This window comes from Lepidochelys kempii, chromosome 5, assembly GCF_965140285.1.
Source record: "Lepidochelys kempii isolate rLepKem1 chromosome 5, rLepKem1.hap1, whole genome shotgun sequence".
NCBI lineage: Eukaryota > Metazoa > Chordata > Testudines > Cheloniidae > Lepidochelys > Lepidochelys kempii.
In genome coordinates, this window is record NC_136384.1 from 130,584,962 (window position 1) to 130,607,336 (window position 22,375).

Sequence of the window (22,375 nt, forward strand, 5' to 3'; positions counted from 1 at the left end):
ACAGGCTGCCTGCAAGCTGAATTCTGTTGCCCGGCCACGTGTGGTGGCTTACTCACACCAAAGTGGCAGGCACTTCAGTATAAGAGGCAAAATGAGACCTTGTACAGAAACAACATGTGCTGAGTACTATGAATTGCCTGTTTCACTGAGAAACAGTGCCTCCTTTGTTCTCTAAAATGTATCTTTTAAAATACTACCCTCCCTTTTTCTCTTTCTGAAGCAGGTGCAAATGTTTCAACACGGGCCCTATCTACTCTGTCCCAGAGGCCGGTCCAGATTAGAAGGCGGAAAAAACGAACTCGGGATGACATGTTCGCTGAGCTCATACAGTCCTCCTGCACTGATAGGTCCCAGCTGAATGTGTCGAGGCAAACCATTTTGGAGTCCCGTAAAGCGTTAAATGAACACAAAGAGAGGAGGGACGCGCACAATGAGAGCAGGCAGGATGCTATGGTCAAGCTCATGGGGGAGCAAACTGACATGCTCCACTGTATGGTGGATCTAATGCGGAAAAGACAGCAAGACCACAGACTGCCGCTGCAGCCCCTGTATAACCGCCCTCCCTCCTCCCCAAGTTCCATATCATCCTCATCCAGATGCCCAAGAACACGGGGAGGGGGAAGGCTATGGGGACCTACACAGTCAACCCCAGAGGATTGCACAAGCAGCAGAAAGCTGGCATATCCTAAATTTTGATTTGGTTTCTGGATTTGTCCTTCCCTCCTCCTCCACGCCCCAACCCAATACCCCCCCCTCCATCTAGGTTCTGATTTCTCTCAATGTTTTGTGCAACAAATAATAAAGAACAGTTTTTAAACAATTGTGACTTTATTTCCTTTCATATATATATATATATAGGGTGTGGGTAACTTTAAGAGAAACAAACACAACTCTCATACCATACCCCGGCCAGTCATGAACCTGGCTTTCAAAGCTTCTCTGATGTGCAGTGCACCCTGCTGCACTCTTCTAATCACCCTGTTGTCTGGCTGTGTGAAACTGGCTGCCAGGCAAGTTGCCTCAACCTCCCATCCTGCCATAAACCTCACAGATATTACTCTCACAGATATTGTGGAGCACGCAACAAGCAGCGATTACAATTGGAATATTGCTTGTGCTGAGATCTAACCGAGTCAGTAAACTGCGCCAGCGTGCTTTCAAATCTCCAAACGCACATTCTACCACCATTCTGCACTTGCTCAGCCTATAGTTGAACTGCTCCTTACTACTGTCCAGGGTGCCTGTGTACGGCTTCATGAGCCAGGGCATTAAGGGGTAGGCTGGGTTCCCAAGGATAACTATAGGCATTTCAACATCCCCAACAGTAATTTTCTGGTCTGGGAAGTAAGTTCCTTCCTGCAGCTGTTCAAACAGACCAGAGTTCCTGAAGATGAGTGTCATGCACCTTTCCTGGCCATCCCACGTTGATGTCGGTGAAACATCCCTTGTGATCCACCAGTGCTTGCAGCACCATGGAAAAGTACCCCTTGCGGTTTATGCACTGGCTGCCCTGGTGTTCCGGGGCCCAGATAGGGATATACGTTCCATCTATCGCCCTGCGGCAGTTAGGGAACCCCAGCACATTAAAGCCATCCACAATGGTCTGCACATTTCCCAAAGTCACTACTCTTGATAGCAGCTGGTCAATGATTACATTGGCTACTTGCAGCACAGCAGCCCCCACAGTAGATTTCCCCACTCCAAACTGATTCCCAACTGACCGGTAGCTGTCGGGCATTGCAAGCTTCCACAGGGCTATGGCCAATCACTTCTCAACTGTGAGGGCTGCTCTCATTTTGGTGTCTTTGCACTTCAGGACAGGGGATAGCAAGTCAAAAAGTTCCATGAAAGTGGCCCTACGCATACGAAAGTTTCTCAGCCACTGGGAATCATCCCATACCTGCAACACTATGCAGTCCCACCAGTCTGTGCTTGTTTCCCGGGCCCAGAATCGGCTTTCCACGGCATGAACCTGGCCCAACAGCACCATGATCTCCCAATCGCCACATGCCATGCTGTTTGTGTCCATGTCATCATCAGTATAGTAATGGCACTGTCGTCGATTCCTCGCCCGGGTTTGCAGGTACTGCACATACTGCTGGATAATGCACGAGGTATTTACAACGCAGCGGAGATCTGATCGGGCTCCATGGCTATGGCGTCTGCATGGGTAATCCTGGAAAAAGGGCGCGAAATGTAGGAGAGCAGAGTGGCAGTGGAAGAGGTGCTGTTCGGTTCATGGTAGCCGAACAAAGGCTGAAAAGGGTTGTCTTCTGTAGCTTTCATGGAGGTGGGAGCCCAGGACAAACAACCTGGAGAAGCTCGGAAGCGTGGCAATAGTGGGAGAGCAGAGCTGGTGACAGAAGCTGTGCTGCTCAGCTCACGATGGCCGAGCACAGCTGAGTTGGAGAGGTGGATTCGTAGTAGCAGGAGAGCAGCGGTGCACCGTCTGCTGAAAGCAGTATGGCGTCTGCACGCCAAAAAGGTGTGAAACGATTGTCTGCCGTAGCTTTCTGACGACACACACCCAGAAACACCCGCGAGAATGTTTTTCCCCATCATGTACTGGGAGCTTAACCCAAAATTCCAATGGGCGGCGGAGACTGCGGGAACTGTGGGATAGCTACCTACAGTGCACCGCTCCAACATTCGATGCTAGCCTTCGTACTGTGGATGCAATCCTCCGAATTCACACACTTTAGTGGGGACACAGAAGACCAAATGTATAAAATAGCTTCCGAAAATTCAAATAGAATAATTTTGAAAGAATTTTGTACTGTAGAAGTACCCTAAGATGCCAATATCTATTGCTAAGGTTAATGTGATTTAACCCAATTACTAAATACATTCCTGAGAAAAATCTGGTAGTAGCAAACACTCTGTCATTGTGGCAGCCAGGGCCGGCTCTACAGTTTTTGCCATCCCAAGCAGTGAAAAAAACTGCCACCATGGCCGGCAAAGGGGAGAAGTTGCTGCCGATTTGCCGCTGCGGCAGGCAGAACAGAGAGGCTGCCGCCAAATTGCTGCTGTGGCCGGAGGAACTGCTGCCCCTTTCTACCTGCCACCCCAGGCACATGCTTGGAACGCTGGTGCCTGGAGCCGGCCCCGGTGGCAGCATTGCACTCACGTACCCATGAGCTTGAAAATGATGTAAAAGGGCATGCAGATGCTATGGACACATGCAGACAAGTGTCAGAAAAGCTACAGCAAGCAACCTTGACAGATACCGAACTTCCTGAAGTTCCAAGTGATATTAGGGGTGGATGGCCCATGTATCTAAGGACACTAAAGAAGTGACAAGAGACAACTTTGTGGGTGCAATTAAGCAAGTCTAATAGACTCATGGTTAAAGGCAGTTGCATCATAATTCCAAATGAAATGAGTGGCGATATCTAAACCTCTTCCTTGGAGGACATCAGGGATTAACTAAGTGCTGTGACCGTGTCTATCTGGCTGGAAAGGTGAAACAGAATGAAGAGACTGACATTTCTCAGTGGTGGGAACACCTTCAATGGAAAGGGGCAGCTAGGCTCTACAACTACAGGATGTCTTTGGGACAAAGAACTGGGCAGGGATTCATGAGCACCTGATTCAGTTCTTGATTTGCCACAGGCCAGCTACGGGACCCTGGACAAGGTACCTAAAGAAGAGAAGCATTCAACTTCCATGAAGTTTAAGGCAAGGAAGATGCCCAACTCCCTCAAACACCAGCCTTCATCTCTTTGGGCCTCAGTCCCTCATGTGTAAAACAGGGATCAAACCACATCCTGTCTGTCGAGTGTAAGCTCTTGAGTCAGTTCTGCCCCTGTGTGCTTCCATATATGGGCTGAGCTGAGGGGGTAGAAGGCACAACAGGATCATGCCATGGACCGTTAACTGTAACAAAGACTAGTCTCCACACCAGCAATATCTGGTACTTAAATCCTTGCTAAGGGACAGATAAAGCAGGCCTAGCAGTGTAAAAAAGACAAGGAATGTGGGAGTCTAGGTCTGTGTCCAGTGGTGCCAAAAAGCCACGGAGCATTATAGCTAAAGGTCCCAAAGAGGGATGCGAAAGCATGTGCTGAAATCAGAAATCCTGTTTTCCCCCACCGCACACACACACAGCCCCTCTCCCGAGCAGGAGCTTGGAGCAATAGTCAAGATTTTAATAATGTCTCGGAGGCGTTATGTCTCACACTCTCCTAACGCAACTTCCCATAGCCTCAGAGAAGAGCACAGCGCTGATAAGGAGCCTCCAAGGTCTCCGTTAAAACTACGGTATAGTTCTGTGAGGCAGTACCAGCATCCCAGGACAAAATGAATTATGCAGATAGGCTAATAGAATAATCTTGACAGCTAGGGGAATAGAAAACCCTCTCTATTACAGAGCAAAGAACTAAGGGAGATTTTACTCATTGTGAGGGGAACAGACAGGATTAACCACTGAAAGGAACTACCCAGCGAAGTAGTGGATTTTCCAGCTTTCCGTGTGTTCACATGAAGACTGGTTGCTGGGAGGACAGGATTAGCTGCAATGCACCTCTCTGATCGCAGGCCTTGTCTCTTCACTGCTCTCAGGATAGAATGCTACCACTTCCCCACTCTCCGGACAGGCCTGGCTGCAGTACCCTGGGTACCAACCCTCTGTACCCTGTAAGCAGAACAGGCCCCAACATGCCCAGTGAATTAGAAACATAATAGACATGTCACAAGAACCGTCACTGCCCTGAAATACTATGCACATTGGGGAATATTGCACATTTAAAGGGGCACTGTAAGGTTACTAAGCCTCACAGGAAATGACTTTAAAATGGTTTTAGACTGGGATGCAAAGGAACCCTAAGGAATTAGGTACCCATCAAATTTCAGTGGGATTTTGGGGACCTAACAATCTGAATGTTCAGGGTTAGGTTCTGGTTTGGGCTGACATGACGTGAGGGGAAGAAGTCATTGGGATGCATAGGCCAGCAGGGACCCCTGTGATCAGCTGTCTGACCTCCTGCATAACACCAGCACTCCACGGCAATCCAGGGTGTGACTGCCACACTTGTAGGCATACCCAGTCTAGCTGGCTGTACAGCCCCATCCGCGGTCTAGCTGCCACAGCTTCGCTGCCCTTGCTATTAGAGCAAAGTGCGATCAAAGCTTGCTCTGTGTGTGCTGCAGTCCCACCTTTGGTGGCAGGGCAGACAGGCCTAGGACAGTTAAGCTCACTGAAAGAAAACAAGAACATGCCAACAACGGATACCTGTACAGGAATTAAAGCCACTCCCTCTTCCATTTACTGCAAATGGAGACCCCCAGCACCACATGACTTGGCTACTAAGCCCCCTCCTCAACATGGCACATCCCACTGGCAAATGGAGTTGAATGGAATGACATACCCTTTGCATCTGACTTCTAGGATCTGCTCCTTTGACCTTTCCTGGGGTCCAGTCTTGTGCCCATGGAAACCATTGGTAGTAGGCTCAGGCTAAGAATCTGTGTCACTAAACAAAGCTTGCATGACCAGGCATGGGTAATGGGGTGGCCTGTGTTAGCAAGAGACACACGGATTTGCCTTTGTAACTCCTTGTGCAGCCTGCATTCTCATTGGCTTGGAGACTCTCAGGGCACGAGTGATGTCAAAAGCAATGCTGTTTGCGGTGGTGAATTAGAAACATAATAGACATGTCACGTGTGTGCTGAGCTGTCCCCAGGGCCCAGCAAGCTGGGGTGGTGCTAAAGTCTCCAGGCCATGGGGCTGAGCTCTGCACTGACCAGCAGCAGATGGAGCCCCCTTCAGGCAGCCTCAGTGGCACAAGTGCTTAATGAAATATAAAGTGAGCTTGATTTGTGAAAGAAATTACATTCTTTTCATTGCCCTCCCCTGGGTGGCTGCCATGGGACAGGAATGGGAAGTATGTCAGAGGAGCCAGGAGACCTTGCTTCAACCCCCACTTCTATTGCTGACTTGCTCTGTGGTCTTTTGACTTCCCTGTGACTCATTCTCCACCTAAGTATGGATGTGGGAAATGCTTTGAAATCTCTATAAAACATGAAGAAATCAATGGGATAGTGGTGACTATTAACCAGTCTTCTTATAGTCTCAAAACACATGCTGTTTCCTTAGCATCTTTGTAACACTTGAATAGCTGCTTCCAAGGCACAGAAGCGCAGGCAATCTCTTTCCAGAGTGAGGTACTAGCTTTCCTAGGGCTGATTTATTTTTTTGTCTTTTTATTGCTAGAAGAGGCATAATGTGTAGTGTAGTACCTAGGCAGCTGCTTCAGCACCTGGGGGTTGTAGGCATGAGTCCCTGGGCCTTTAGAAATGCATCACAGACTGAATTACCAGCAGACACCTAGCAAATATAGTGGCTGATGCTATCCAATGGGGGGGCTGTAAATAATCAGTAATAACAGCTATTCATTCTTGCAGTGGTGCTTAACTTTGCTGATGACATTGCTTTCCCAAGGACGATGTGGAATGGAATGATTGCCCTTACATCAGAGAGAGAACAGAAAGCAACAAAAATTGGATTGAAAGCAAATGCAGAGAAGACCAAGATTACGAAGGGAGGAAACTGGACAACAGATACAAAGGTGCACGTGTATGGAAAAGAAATCAAATAGGTAGAGTTCTGCCACTTGGGGAGTGTGATGACATTGGAAGGTTGCTGTGAGAGAGAGATTCATATGAGATTAGGAAAAGAAACACTGCTTTTGGAAGGATGAACAACCCGTGGTCAAACAGAGGTCACCACACCAAACTACAGGTCAGGGTATACCATGCGATTGTACAGAGCACTCTACTGTACCGAGCAGAGACTTGGCCAATGACAGTGGCTAACCAAAAGAGATTGGAGGCTGCCCATCGCAGATGGCTGAAGAAGATATTACACATTTCATAGGAAGACAAAGTAACTAAAGGGAGAGTCAGAGAGCCGACAGAGCAGGAGTTTAGAAAAGGTCATCACAGAGAGAAGGCTCAGGTGGTTGTACATATGCCCTGTTTGGAAGATGGGCAACACGCTAAGCAAGCAGTGAATGGCGTACTCCAGGGAGGAAAGAGAAAGTGTGGAAGGCCAAAGAAGAAGAGGCAGAAGAAAGTGAAAGAGGACTGAATGCACTGGCATCACCTGGGAAGAGGTCCCACAACTAGCGAATGACCGCAATCAATAGAGGGTGTGTCAGCGGCGCAGGAGAAACTAAGCTCTAAGGTAAGGTGATGGTCCTCCTAGATGGTGTGGGAAATTCTATAAAAGAGATGGAAATAGTTTGCAAATTAGAATTGCTGCTGTGGGGTGGGTATGGTAGTATAGTATGACATCCTGCCTCACTGAATGGGTTTGTTGCAGGACTACAGTGAAATATCAAGGTTTGTTTGGAGACATCAGGGCATGTCCTCAGCTTCCGTGCAACTCTGCCAGTGCACAGCAGCTGAGGACCTGCCCCATCATGTGTATTTAGGGCAGTGTAAGAAAAACTAAAACCACGCAGGGAGCAAGAGTGGGGGCTGGCTGTGCGGGAAATCGAGCAGAAATGAATTGGAGAACTCTTTCTCTGTCATCTCTAGGACTGTCATAAATATAAAGGGAAGGGTAAACACCTTTAAAATCCCTCCTGGCCAGAGGAAAAACCCTTTCACCTGTAAAGGGTTAAGAAGCTAGGATAACCTCGCTGGCACCTGACCACAATGACCAATGAGGAGACAAGATACTTTCAAAAGCTGGGGGGAGAGAGAAACAAAGCCTCTCTCTCTCTGTCTGTGTGATGCTTTTGCTGGGGACAGAACAGGAATAGAGTCTTAGAATTTAGTAAGTAATCTAGCTAGATATGCGTTAGATTCTGATTTCTTTAAATGGCTGAGAAAATAAGCTGTGCTGAATGGAATGGATATTCCTGTTTTTGTGTGTTTTTGTAACTTAAGGTTTTGCCTAGAGGGATTCTCTATGTTTTGAATCTAATTACCCTGTAAGGTATTTACCATCCTGATTTTACAGAGATGATTCTTTTTACTTTTTCTTCTATTAAAATTCTTCTTTTAAGAAACTGAATGCTTTTTCATTGTTCTTAAGATCCAAGGGGTTGAGTCTGTGGTCACCTATGCAAAATGGTGAGGATTTTTATCAAACCTTCCCCAGGAAAGGGGGTGTAAGATTTGGGAGGATTTTGGGATGAAAGATGTTTCCAAACAGACTTGTTCCCAGTAACTGGTGTTAGACGTTTGGTGGTGGCAGCGAAAGTCCAAGAGCAAAAGTAAAATAGTTTGTACCTTGGGGAAGTTTTAACCTAAGCTGGTAAAAGTAAGTTTAGGAGGTTTTCATGCAGGTCCCCTAGAGTTCAGAGTGGGGAAGGTACCTTGACAAGGACTTACTGCTCTTGAGTAATTTCACTCCATGCTGCAAGGAGGAAGGAAGGCTCAAGGGGCAGGAGGAAGTAAAGAGGTCCCCATGGAAGTCTGGTCTAAGGCTCTCAACAAGACCAACAAACATGGCCAGGATGCTGAGGCAGAGTTGCAGTATCTGAGCTAACCAATCACTGAAGACCCTGGATGAAATCCTGACCCCCCCCCCCCATAAAGTCACAAACAAAACACCTGTTGGCTTCAATGGAGCCAGGATTACACCCTCTGCATTTTTCCCCTATAAAAGTCAGCAGGCTTTAGGGATGTCTCTGGGCATCCCACTACCTGGTAAACCCTGGGTTTAGAATATAAATTCTTCGCTGGCAAAAGGGAAAACGGGCCCAAGGATCTTGGAGTCACTCAGAATACTTGCAGCATATGCAGAGAGCGCCCAGTTCCACCTTGAAGTCACTAGGACCTTCAAAGGGCCCAATCCTGCTAGGTTTCCAGTGCGCTCTCAGCTTGTGCTGATTTTATTGGGAGTGCAGAGCCACTCACACAAGTACGGGACTCAGCACTTTGCTGGACTGTGCCATTGGACCCAAGGGGGAATAGAAAGTCAAAGGGTCAGTCCTGCTTGTTCTGATCTATTGTGGGAAGGTGAGATAGGGACAGCGAGGAGACAAGAGTGGGGGTACTTGTAGGAGAGAAATGTCAGTCTACATTGCACTGGCTAGAAACTCTTGCACTGTCCTTTGCCTCCATTTGGCTTCAGAACCAGAACTTTGCAGTGTTGCCAACCCCAAATGTTCCCAAACCATGAGATTGCCTTAAAAATAATGTGATTTTTAAAAAATAATTAAATTTAAATTTCTTTTTATTTACCTGCTGGTTGCACTTAAGTCATGTTTTCAAGCTTTTTCCTGCAACCATAAGGAGTTGATATTTTTTACTTATTAGTTATTAATTTATTATTGTATTTTATTATATGAACACTGAGATTCTGACATAATCCTGTGACTCCAGGAACTGGTGCATTAGGAACAACACAAAATAGTGTGAGATTCATGATAAAATCGTGACAGCTGGCCACACTAGAGAAGTTTGGTTGTATCGAGGGAGAGTCAGGAGAGACCTGGGGACAGGAATGTTGGGGACACTCCTCCCTACACAGATGCTTCCTCCTCACTGACCAAGGAGGAAATTGATCAAAAAAGAGACAGAAAGATGAAGGGGCAGATGCTAAAATGGCAGCAGCAGAAGGGATATGGGCTGAAGACCACAGTGGTAATAGGATCCTAATCTCATTTTCCTCCCTCTAGCCAGAACCACTGGTGCCTTATGTTCTTATCTCTTAAAATCTATAATTCTAGTAGTCAGCAAGACACAGCTCTGTTTCCCCCCAATAATTTATAGCATTGTGTTCCAAATGGTTGAATTGTAGAAATCACCCAAAGTGTCCACTGAGGTCATGTTTATCCACAGGTTTTAACTTCAATGCCTGGTAAAATAATGGACCAAATGTTCAGGGAGCGGTGGGGGAGAGAACAAGCGACTAATGATAACAGAGCTGTGAGCACTAAGCACACATCACAGATTAGAAAAAGCAAGTGGTGCCAGATTAACTCTGTCATGAGTGGAAGAGGGGAATGCTGTGGCTATAACATCTGGCTGCGATAATAGCTCTTGATTTTAGTGCAACATTCGACATCGTGTCTGACAAGCTTTACTTTGCAAGTAACTCTAGCTGGCATGGTTATAACTAGAGTTACTCACATACCATATAGTGAACAGACAGCAATTTATTATATCCTGATGAGTGGGTTCCAACTTCCAGATGAAACATTCCCCCACACACACACGCTGTTTTAGATGCTTGTAACTGTAATAAAATGCCTTTTCAGAGTGAGATGTTGACTCCCAACCCAAAAGCGACACTCTGATTTTGGAGAAAGTTTGAGGGGGAAATAGTTAAGCTCTTTTGGAGTTATTTGAACATTAAAAACCCCTTGGTTTGCCTGTACTCATTGTGAGTTGGATTACTGCAGGAGGAGAACTCCAAAAATGATTGAAGACTTTGTTTATAGTAGAACTCATGGAGATGTAAGGTTCAAAGCATGCTTGTGGGGAAGAGGAGAATCAGTCCAGCAATATCAAAGTTCTGATCATTTCAATTTGGTTCATGAGCAGACGGATTCCTATATCCAGTTTGCTGAAGTGCTCTGAAAGCAAAGTGTCTCAGAACGCTGGCTGGAGGTGAGAGGAAGCAGTCAGCTGAAAGCTTCATTTAGCAGTGTCCCTAAGCTGAAATCTTGTTTAATGGTGCTCTTAAGGTAAGTGTTCTGTTGTGTCACTACACTTTCTCCTCTATCTTAATACCCATAGGGGACTGATCCAAGGCCCCCTGCTGTCAATGGAGAGACTCCCACTGACTGACTGCAGTGGGCATCGGATCAGAGCCAGAGTGAAGGAGATGATCAGGCTGAGACACAGAGGGCCTGATCTATCCAGTTTTACAGCAGTGTGCATGCAATGAAGTGGATGGAGTCACAGCAGCATCAGTAGTGGAGCTAATGGGGGGCGGGGTGGTGATCACCCCTCCTGGGGGTTTTTATGTGTATGCTGGAGATCAAGCCATGATCAAGTCATGGTGCTGGAGATCAAGCCACATCAGTGTGGGATGGGCAGCAGCAGCTCCTGTCATTCCAGGCATTGTACCATGGCATGCATGGTTGTGTGGTGCTGCGACCTCATGTGCTATGCTACTCACACAAATTTGGCCTGGCTGTCCCCCCCTCATGATGGAGGGGTGGCCGGGCCAAGCCTGAAAGGCACTGTGACCCCAATGCTTGGAGTGGGTAGCCAGGTCCAGCCCTATGGGACAGGAGCTGCCACTGCCAGGTGAGTGCAGGGTAGGCTCGTTCTCCAGCCTACCATCAATGATCCATCACCCTTCCTGGCGTAGCTCCACCACTGAGCAGCATAAAACTGGTTCAGCGGGGTGGAAGATCAAAACCAGGGTCTGCATTACCCTACAGTGCAGAATAGTACATGCAGTCCAGTCTGTGACCAATAGTTTAACAACTAAGGGCCTAAAGTTAGCCTGTGTCATGTTCATATTTAGGGAACTAAATTACTTCCCTGATTTTCAAAAGTGCTGGCATTCATGACTTCAACAGGAGTTGCTGGGAGAGTCACAGTTCTGAAAATAAAGCCATGTATTAATTGCCCAAATACAGATTTAGGAGCCTGACTTTTAAGGCATTCACTTTTTTAAATCTGTATGTAGTTGTGTCTAGATATCATTGCAATGTTTATGAAATTGCAGTTTGTATTCTGTTATAATTGTTATTCTGTGTCCATTTGGGAGGCTGAAACCTATGAAGAAAAGCCCACTGACATCAGTTGTGCCTCTAGATACTACTGTAAGCCAAATGATAAGCAATGTGTATAATTATGTAGGGCTTTATTTGCTTACCATGTTTTAATCAGGCAGTAGTTATTCATTTAAATCCTTTGTGCTTCACTATACACACAATATAGGAACATTTTCAGTTCTGAACCTGTTTTTAAAGGAATAATGTACCTTGTTCTTTGATTAGCTGTATGATGACACAAGAGTTTGGATGGAAGTACAACCTCTTGATTTAAAGTTATTTGTTTTTTCTTTATGCATTGTGTGTGTGTGGTCGTATTCCATAAGCAAAATCTTTGTTTAAAAGAGACTGAGGTTAAGTCTGACATACCCCTGCCCCCAGTGCAAACTCTTACAAACAAGGAAATAGTAAGTCAGAGAACACCTCTGAACTGTTTAATGCTAACGTAGCACTGTTTGACTGATGGTGGTAGATTCCACATCGTCACTAAAAAGCCTTACTTCTTCTGAAAGATCGGTTGCATAACACATTAATTGCCTTCCTAGTACAATGCAAAACCTCAGTTACAGCCTCAGCAAATATTCAGGACTGATCTCTGTGCACAGGTTAGGTGTACCATACATGATGTGTGTGTGGGGGGAAGTGTGACATCACCATTACGTTTTTGCATTCTCTAGTGAGGAAGAGTTAATGTGTGCAAAAATTCATATCCATCTAGCCTGGTCTCTTGCAGAGCATGGGCCGCAGGATGTCACCCAATGATTATCCATCAAGCCCAACGATTTATGTAGTGAGTTTGGAGTTTCCTGGCTTTATACATGCCCCCTACTCCCATGCACTGTTCTATCCATTTGTATAGATGTCATCATAAAAAAAAAATTAAAAATAGGCCAAGTCACAAGTGCAGCCAGGAAGGTTGCCCTAGGGAGGAATCAGCTGTTCTAGGGATGGATAAGTTCAGGCCTCAGTGATTGCTGTATAATCATGCTCCAAAGGTCTTAACAAAGGTTGCACTCCACAGCTTTCAGGGCTTGCAGGGACTCCCCAGGGCTCAGCAATAAAGCCTTGCTGTTATAGTTGACTGAGTTTGGTTCTAGCTCAGCCATTGTCTTTTATATATCACAGCGTTCAAATGCTTTGTATCCACGTCACTGGGTTTGTTGGCTCTGTTAAGATTTTAAATATAAATCAATGAAATTAATCTCAGTGGTTTCCTGACTTCTCTGTTCCTTAGTTCAGTGTCCCATGTGAGTCCTCAGAAACTCAGCCTTCATTTTTGTCAGTGAGCTTCAAGGCAGGCTTTGAATATACCACACTCCTGAAACTCAGACCCTCTGAGGACTGTGGGGGTCTCTTGTGCTAACAGCAGAGCAGGACTCCTCCATAGCATGCTGCAAGGCACACAGCGAACAGCTAGCATGCTGACCTGTATGCTCTTTCCCTGGTGGGGTGCAAGCAAGGGCAGTCATCTATGGTACCAAGCAGTACACTCACCAGCAGAGGGAGGGTGTGGTCATTGCTTCTGCTTGGAGAAAAAACTGAAATACAGCACCCCAGAAGTGCATTGGGGGCAGTGTCATGTTTCTCTGTACCAGACATGGTCTGGCTACAGAGCTTGCTTATACACACCAGTTGTGTTCATCATAAGATCCTTTAATGCTCTGCCACGTATGGCTGAGGTTCATTTAAATATGGTATTTGACACACAGTGCCAGCAAGTGGCTGAAAAGTATAATACAGTTTATTATTCTATCACATCTCCCCCTTTATGTTCTGCATTCCTGACATTTACTGTATTTACATTATCACACTATCTTTGAAGCTCTGAACAAATCAGTCTGTCTCTAAATTGTACTGGTTTTCAAATTACATGACCCAAACGCATAATGACTTGCTCATTGGGCTGTCCCCAGTTGCAACATCTGACTGTGGTCGATTTGGAATCCTTGAGTTATCATCTTGTTCTGCATCTGCCATTTATAGGGTTTGCTCTGTTGATCACTCTCTCTGAGGAATAAACTGTAGCTGTTGACGGTTTCTGTTGAACTCTCTACTGTCAGTCTCAATCACATATGATTTGGGCACTGAATACTTTTTCTTCATGACAGCTGGAGTTGTCCATCCTTCTCCATCCAATCTGACATGAACACAGTCACCAGATTCTAGACCCAGCCGTTCTCTGAGTGTCTGTTGCAAAAGTGTTCATAAGCTCCTTTAACCTTTTTATCCAATTTCACCGCTCTCTCCATCTCTGGCCACCTTGGAAACAGGTTCTTTTCCAAAATTGGAACAGTAGTTCTGAGTTGTGCTGGACTAAATCCAATGGAATCATAGAAGGTTAGGGTTGGAAGAGACCTCAGGAGGTCATCTAGTCCAACCCCCAGCTCAAAGCAGGACCAACACCAACTAAATCATCCCAGCCAGGGCTTTGTCAAGCATGACCTTAAAAACCTCTAAGGATGGAGATTCCACCACCTCCCTTGGTAACGCATTCCAGTGCTTCACCACCCTCCTAGTGAAATAGTGTTTCCTAATATCCAGCCTAGACCTCCCCCACTGTAACTTGAGACTATTACTCCTTGTTCTGTCATCTGTCACCACTGAGAACAGCCGAGCTCCATCCTCTTTGAAACCCCCCTTCAGGTAGTTGAAGGTTGCTATCAAATCCTCCCTCACTCTCCTCTTCTGCAGACTAAATAAACCCAGTTCCCTCAGCCTCTCCTCATAAGTCATGTGCCCCAGCCCCCTAATCATTTTCGTTGTCCTCCGCTGGACTCTCTCCAATTTGTCCACATCCTTCCTGTAGTGGGGGGCCCAAAACTGGACACAGTACTCCAGATGTGGCCTCACCAGTGCTGAATAGAGGGGAATAATCACTTCCCTTGATCTGCTGTCAATGCTCCTACTAATGCAGCCCAATATGCCGTTAGTGTTCTAGGCAACAAGGGCACACTGCTGACTCATATCCAGCTTCTCATCCGCTGTTATCCCCAGGTCCTTTTCTGCAGAACTGCCACTTAGCCAGTCAACCCCCAGCCTGTAGCAGTGCATGGGATTCTTCTGTCCTAAGTGCAGAACTTTGCACTTATCCTTGTTGAACCTCATCAGATTTCTTTTAGCCCAATCCTCCAATTTGCCTAGGTCACTCTGGACCCTATCCCTACCCTCCAGCATATCTACCTCTCCCCTCAGCTTAGTGTCATCTGTGAAGTTGCTGAGGGTGCAATCCATCCCATCATCCAGATCATTAATGAAGATGTTGAACAAAACCGGCCCCAGGATAGACCCCTGGGACACTCTGCTTGATACCGGCTGCCAATTAGATATCGAGCTATTGATCACTACCCTTTGAGCCCGACAATCTAACCAGCTTTCTATCCACCTTATAGTCCATTCATCCAGTCCATACTTTTTTACTTGATGGCAAGAATACTGTGGGAGACCGTCAAAAGCTTTGCTAAAGTCAAGATATATTTTGTCCACCGCTTTCCCCATATCCACAGAGCCAGTTATCTCATCATAGGAGGCAATCAGGTTGGGCAGGCATGACTTGCCCTTGGTGAATCCATATTGACTGTTCCTGATCACCTTCCTCTCCTCCAGTAGTAGCTTCAAAATAGCTGCTATTGGTGTTGATCTGTAACTCAGAAGACCAAAGAATGGATCTTCCTGCTGTAGGATTTTCTTGGCTGTCTGTACAGCTCTTTCAGCCTCTTCATTTGCTTGTGGGTAATGTGGGCTGCTAGTAATATGCTCAAAATCATATTTCACTTGGAATGACTTAAGTTGTGCTGCAGTGAATTTTGGTCCGTTCTCCATCACTCGTTGCTCTGGAATACCGAAATGAGCAAAAATGCACTTCAGTTTCTTGATAACACTGCAACATATTATATCTTTCAAGTACATTATTTCTATATACCTGGAAAAATAATCCATGACAAGCAGGTAATGATGTCCTCTAAATCTGCAGCTCGTCTCTTCCATGGTCCGTTGTGTCGGGCTGCTGTATGCAGCGTAGTTGTAGCCATGGCAGTCTCAAGTTATTAGAGAAATAAGGTACGTGACAGAGGCAACACATAGGGGGAGAGGGGGGCACAGAAGGTCTTCCCCCCCTCCAATTTCTGCAAGAGCAATAACACAATGCTACACACCAATTATGTCACTGCACGGCTGAAGATTTTTTTTTTTTTTTAAAAGGTAAGAACCAGCATTCTTAAAAGCAAAAGAATTTGGGCCAGATTTTCAGAAGTGTTTAGTAGCCACACCTGGGCCCAGATTTTCAGAAGAGCTCTGCTTCCATATAGGCATTCTATTTAATGAGGGCCTGTGACAGAGTGTATTTTGGCCCAGAGGCCCCCTGCTGGAGGCCCTGTGGTCCGACCACATTCCACCCAGCAAAAGAGCAGAAGAGGTGAGTCCTCCAGGCTGCCTGGAGAGGCTGCAGGGAGCAGCCAATCAGTACATAGCAGGCTCATATAAGGAGCTGCTAGAGAGAACAGATCAGTTTGCTGGCTGGAGCTAGAGGTGCAAGGATGGTGTTCCTGGCTGGCTGCAGGAGCCTTAGGGTTGGACAGATCAGTGCTGACTGAAGCCAGGTGAGCAAGGAAGGTACTGGGGCTAAAAAGGGAAGTGGGCCAGGACGGCACAAAGGCAAAAGTTAAAGGGAAGCAGCAGGCGGCCGCTCCTTATTGCAGGGGTGGGCAAACTTTTTGGCCTGAGGGCTGCATCAGGTTTTGGAAATTGTATGGAGGGCTGGTTAGGGGAGGCTGTGCCTCCCCAAACAGCCAGGCGTGGTCTGGCCCCCGTCCCCTATCCCCCACTTCTTGCCCCCTGATGGCCCCCCTGGGACCCTTGCCCCATCCATCCCCCTGCTCCCTATCTCCTGACTGCCCCCAGAACCCCTGCCACCCTATCCAACTTCTCCTCTCATTCCTGAATGCCCACCCCCCTGGGATCCCTGCCCCATCCAACCACCACTTCTCTGTGTCCCCTGACCATCCCCAGAACCCCTGCCCCTGACTGCTCCCTGCCGTCCCATCCAACCCCTCCTCTCATTCCTGACTGCTCCACTGGGACCCCTGCCCCATCCAACCACCCCTTCTCCCTGTCCCCCGACTGCCCCCATTCAACCCCCCTGTTTCCCACCCTCTGACCGCCCCAACCCCACCCACACCCCTGACCACCACCCCGAACTCCCCTGCCTTCTATTCAACCCCCCGCGTCCCCTTACTGCGCTGCCAGGACAGGCAGCCACACCGCCCGGCTGGAGCCAGCCATGCACCACGCAGGACAGAGACTGGGTCAGGCTGGGCTCTGCAGCTGCGCTGCCCCAGGAGCTCGCAGCCGCCCCACCCCTGCCGGGAGCATTGCAACGATGTCGCAGTGAGCTGAGGCTGCAGGGGAGGGGGAACAGCAGGGGAGGGGGCGAGCCTCCCAGGCCAGGAGCTCAGGGGGCAGGCGGGAGGGCCCCGCGGGCCATAGTTTGCCCACCTCTGCCTTACAGGGTCCCTGGGTTGGGACCCGGAGTAGTGCGTGGTCCCAGGTCCCCACCCCACCAGCTACTAGGGAAGTGGCTTAAGCACTGAGCAGGAGAGTAGCAGAGTGAATGGCAGCAACTGGCTGAGGTTGTGGGGCAAGTGATGCTGCTTTTCCACAATTTCAGCCCGTGCACATTGGCGGAAGCACTCTATGTGGAAGTCCAGTCTGCTGTCTTGACCTTCAGGAGGAGTCCACCTAGAATCCTTCTTTTTGTAGTGTTGGTAGGGAGTTCTCTGTGGATTAGTATGTTGTTCAGAGGTGTGTTGGAAATATTCCTTGAGTCAGAGATGTTGAAAATAGGATTCTAGGTCACCACAGAACTGTACCATGTTTGTGGGGGTGGAGGGGCAGAAGGAGAGGCCCTGAGATAGGACAGGTGCTTCTGCTGGGCTAAGAGTATAGTTGGATAGGTTAACAATATTGCTGGGTGGGTTGAGGGAACCATTGCTGTGGCCCCTTGCGGCATGTAGTAGTTTAGAAAGTTTAGTGTCCTTTTTCTTTTGTAGAGAAGCAAAGTGTGTGTTGTAAATGGCTTGTCTAGTTTTAGTAAAGTCCAGCCACGAGGAACATAGAGTACTTCCGCCGACGTGCATGGGCTGAAATTGTGGAAAAGCAGCATCACTTGCCCCATAACCTCAGCCGTGCAGAACACAATGCCATCCACAGCCTCAGAAACAACTCTGACATCATAATCAAAAAGGCTGACAAAGGAGGTGCTGTTGTCATCATGAATAGGTCAGAATATGAACAAGAGGCTGCTAGGCAGCTCTCCAACACCACTTTCTACAAGTCATTACCCTCTGATCCCACTGAGAGTTACCAAAAGAAACTACAGCATTTGCTCAAGAAACTCCCTGAAAAAGTAAAAGATCAAATCCGCACAGACACACCCCTGGAACCCCGACCTGGGATATTCTATCTACTACCCAAGATCCATAAACCTGGAACTCCTGGGAGCCCCATCATCTCAGGCATTGGCACCCTGACAGCAGGATTGTCTGGCTATGTAGACTCCCTCCTCAGGCCTTATGCTACCAGCACTCCCAGCTACCTTTGAGACACCACTGACTTCCTGAGGAAACTACAATCCATCGGTGATCTTCCTGATAACACCATCCTGGCCACTATGGATGTAGAAGCCCTCTACACCAACATTCCACACAAAGATGGACTACAAGCCGTCAGGAACACTATCCCCGATAATGTCACGGCTAACCTGGTGGCTGAACTTTGTGACTTTGTCCTTACCCATAACTATTTCACAGTTGGGGACAATGTATACCTTCAAATTAGCGGCACTGCTATGGGTATCCGCATGGCCCCATAGTATGCCAACATTTTTATGGATGACTTAGAACAACACTTCCTCAGCTCTCGCCCCTAATGCCCCTACTCTACTTGCGCTATATTGATGACATCTTCATCATCTGGACCCGTGGAAAAGAAGCCCTTGAGGAATTCCACCATGATTTCAACAATTTCCATCCCACCATCAACCTCAGCCTGGTCCAGTCCACACAAGAGATCCACTTCCTGGACACTACAGTGCTAATAAACGATGGTCACATAAACACCACCCTATACCGGAAACCTACTGACCGCTATTCCTACCTACATGCCTCCAGCTTTCACCCTGACCACACAACATGATCCATTGTCTACAGCAAGGCTCTGCGATACAACTGCATTTGCTCCAACCCCTCAGACAGAGACAAACACCTACAAGATCTCTATCAAGCATTCTTACAACTACAATACCCACCTGCAGAAGTGAAGAAACAGATTGATAGAGCCAGAAGAGTTCCCAGAAGTCACCTACTACAGGACAGGCCTAACAAAGAAAATAACAGAACGCCACTAGCCGTCACCTTCAGCCCCCAACTAAAACCCCTCCAATGCATTATCAAGGATCTACAACCTATCCTGAAGGACGACCCAACACTCTCACAAATCTTGGGAGACAGGCCAGTCCTTGCCTACAGACAGCCCCCGCAACCTGAAGCGAATACTCACCAGCAACCACATACCACACAACAGAACCACTAACCCAGGAACCTATCCTTGCAACAAAGCCCGTTGCCAACTGTGTCCACATATCTATTCAGGGGACACCATCACAGGGCCTAATAACATCAGCCACACTATCAGAGGCTCATTCACCTGCACATCTACCAATGTGATATATGCCATCATGTGCCAGCAATGCCCCTCTGCCATTTACATTGGTCAAACTGGACAGTCTCTACGTAAAAGAATAAATGGACACAAATCAGATGTCAAGATTTATAACATTCATAAACCAGTCGGAGAACACTTCAATCTCTCTGGTCACTTGATTTCTGATCTCAAAGTGACTATCCTTCAACAAAAAAACTTCGAAAACAGACTCCAACGAGAGACTGCTGAATTGGAATTAATTTGCAAATTGGATACAATTAACTTGGGCTTGAATAGAGACTGGGAATGGTTGATTCATTATAAAAAGTAACCTATTTCCCCTTGTTTATTCCTCCCCCCTCTCCCCCCCCCCCCACTGTTCCTCAGACGTTCTTGTTAAACCCTGGATTTGTGCTGGAAATGGCCCACCTTGATTATCATACACATTGTAAGGAGAGTGATCGCTTTAGATAAGCTATTACCAGCAGGATAGTGGGGTGGGGGGAGAGAAAACCTTTTGTAGTGATAAACACCCATTTTTTTTCATGGTCTGTGTGTATAAAAACATCTTCTGTATTTTCCACAGTATGCATCCGATGAAGTGAGCTGTAGCTCACAAAAGCTTATGCTCAAATAAATTGGTTAGTCCGTAAGGTGCCGCAAGTACTCCTTTTCTTTTTGTGAATACAGACTAACATGGCTGTTACTCTGAAACCTTCTATAGTGATGTTATACACAAAAAACTACCTGAAAAGAACGTTAAGGTTGCAAAGCCAAGCGCTCCAAAGTTAGGAAATGCCAGATTGAAGGTTGCCTGTGCAGGCTTGATTCAGCCTCCTTGTGTGTATGAATTATGATACAGTCTTTAATTACACAATCACATTCTGTTTTTTTGAGAAGGCCCATGGCTCAGTCAGTGTACAGGCTGGACAATATTGTGTTTTCTCCTGGTGGCCAATGTATGGCCTCAGGCTTTGTTCTCTGCGCTCTATTCAAACCCTGCTCCAAAGAGAGCGTGATTAATTGTCTCCGGGGCTTCTGTGCAGTGCTCATCACTACAGTACCTGAGTGCTTCACAAACAGGACTGAAGTTATCTTCACAACACCCCTGTGAGGTCAAGGGATGGTGGTATCCCCCTGGTACAGACAGGGAACAATGGCACAGAGATATAGATTAAAAGTATCCACTAATTTTGGATGCCTAGTTTGAGACACCTGGGATCTGATTGTTCTGAGTACGTAGCATTCTATATAGCAGTTCATATGTTCAAAGCACAGCTCCCTTTAACTTCAGTTGCAGATGTGAGCACTCAGCTCTTCTGCCATTCAGACCCCTGGGCAACACAGAAAATGAGGATAGTTTTGGTTTAAGTGACATGCCCAGTAACCCTGTGGCAGAGGCAGGGATAGAATCCAGTTCACCAGGGTGGCATTAAATTGCCCTAACCATGAGACCTTGGTTTCTCTTCCTGCTGTCCCCTGCCTCATTCATACACACCTTCCAACTTCTGCAACAAACGAGGCGGGGGTCCTACAGACAACAGCCTCCTCAACTGCACAGTAGTTGGGAAGCACACGCTGAGAGTCCTTAAGATTTTCATTCAATTCTTTTGTTAACTCTGGCCTGCGTAAATCACACATACTGAGGTTTATGGAACAGCTGTCTCTCAGAGGGAGCTCTGATACCCTGACGCGTCTTGTCTTTATGCAATGCATTCTGATCAGCAGCTGAGCTCACGTTCATCCCTGAGCTTCTCCTGAAGAATATTTTAAATTCCTCTGAAATAAATGGAGGGCTGCCATCTGAAACAAACTCTGCAGGGAGCATACTCTGTAATGCTTCAGTAGTATTTGCAACATGTGTGTTGCATCAAGCCACCTGGAATAAGTGCAGCTGTATTTGCATACTATGCAGTCTTTGCAAGGCCTTAGTTGTCCACTGGTACATGTGACATGGAGCAAGTTTCTGGTATGTTTGTGGTTGCCTGTTCTTTCTCCCTAGGGATGAACATGGCTAGCTCAATGGGGCCACAATCTTAAATGTAGCCTGCAGGCATGACTACAATATAATTAATACGTAATGCACAATGGCTGTTTAAATTTTCTGTAGTCTGCTATGCATCTGACTTCCAAAAGTAACTATGGGTATGTCTACACGGCAATTAGTCACCTGCGGCTGGCCTGTGCCAGCTGGCTTGGGCTAAGGGGTTAATTGCAGTGTAGATGTTTGCAGGGTCCTAGGCTCGAGCCTGAATGTCTACACTGCAGTTAAACAGACCCTTAGCCTGAGCCTTGTGATCCTGAGTCAGCTGGCACGGGCCAGGCTCGGGTTTTTAATTGCAGTGAAGACATACCCTACAAGTCAAGCTTTTCACTTTCACTGGGGCTTGGTGATGTTGAAGAAATTCAGCTGGCATCCCAGCCTGCAAGCATGTTGGTATTACTACCAATCTGCCCAAAATTCTAGACAACTCAATTTCTCTAGAGGAATAAGAATGACTCTTTCACCTTCTGTGTCATTTGACTCTCCCAAAAGAATATATTAGAAAGGAAGGTGATGAAAGCGCTGGGTTGAAATTTAGATGTTCTGCTGCAGAGTTCTCGGCTCTGCTGCAGCCTTCCTGGGTGACCTTGGGCAAATCACTTAGCCCTCCTGTGCCTCAGTTCTCTTGGGGTAAAATAGCAGGGAAGACATCAGCTCAGGTTAGCCGCTCAAGGTAATGCCTGTAGGGCTGCCTGAAGAGGAACTTGACCTACTAAGTTAAAAGCGGAGCTGCAGTGTGTTCACTACCATCTTAACCCGAGTTAAGAACACACTTTTTTTTCCCTCAGTGTAGACGAACACTTAGATACAGTACATTGTGTAGTGCATGAATGAGGAGAAATGCAAAGTATTGCATTTTGGAAGGAATAATCAATTGCCCAAATACAAAATGGGAAATGACTGCCTAGGAAGAAATACTGCAGAAAAGGATCTGGGGGTTACAGTGGAT

General features: G+C 46.9%; 1 protein-coding gene across 1 annotated transcript in view; it reads right to left on the reverse strand.

The window, feature by feature from the left end:
- LOC140911863 (neuronal acetylcholine receptor subunit alpha-7) overlaps positions 1 to 22,375 on the reverse strand; it is a 133,082-nt gene that overhangs the window by 25,561 nt on the left and 85,146 nt on the right. The window lies entirely within an intron of this gene.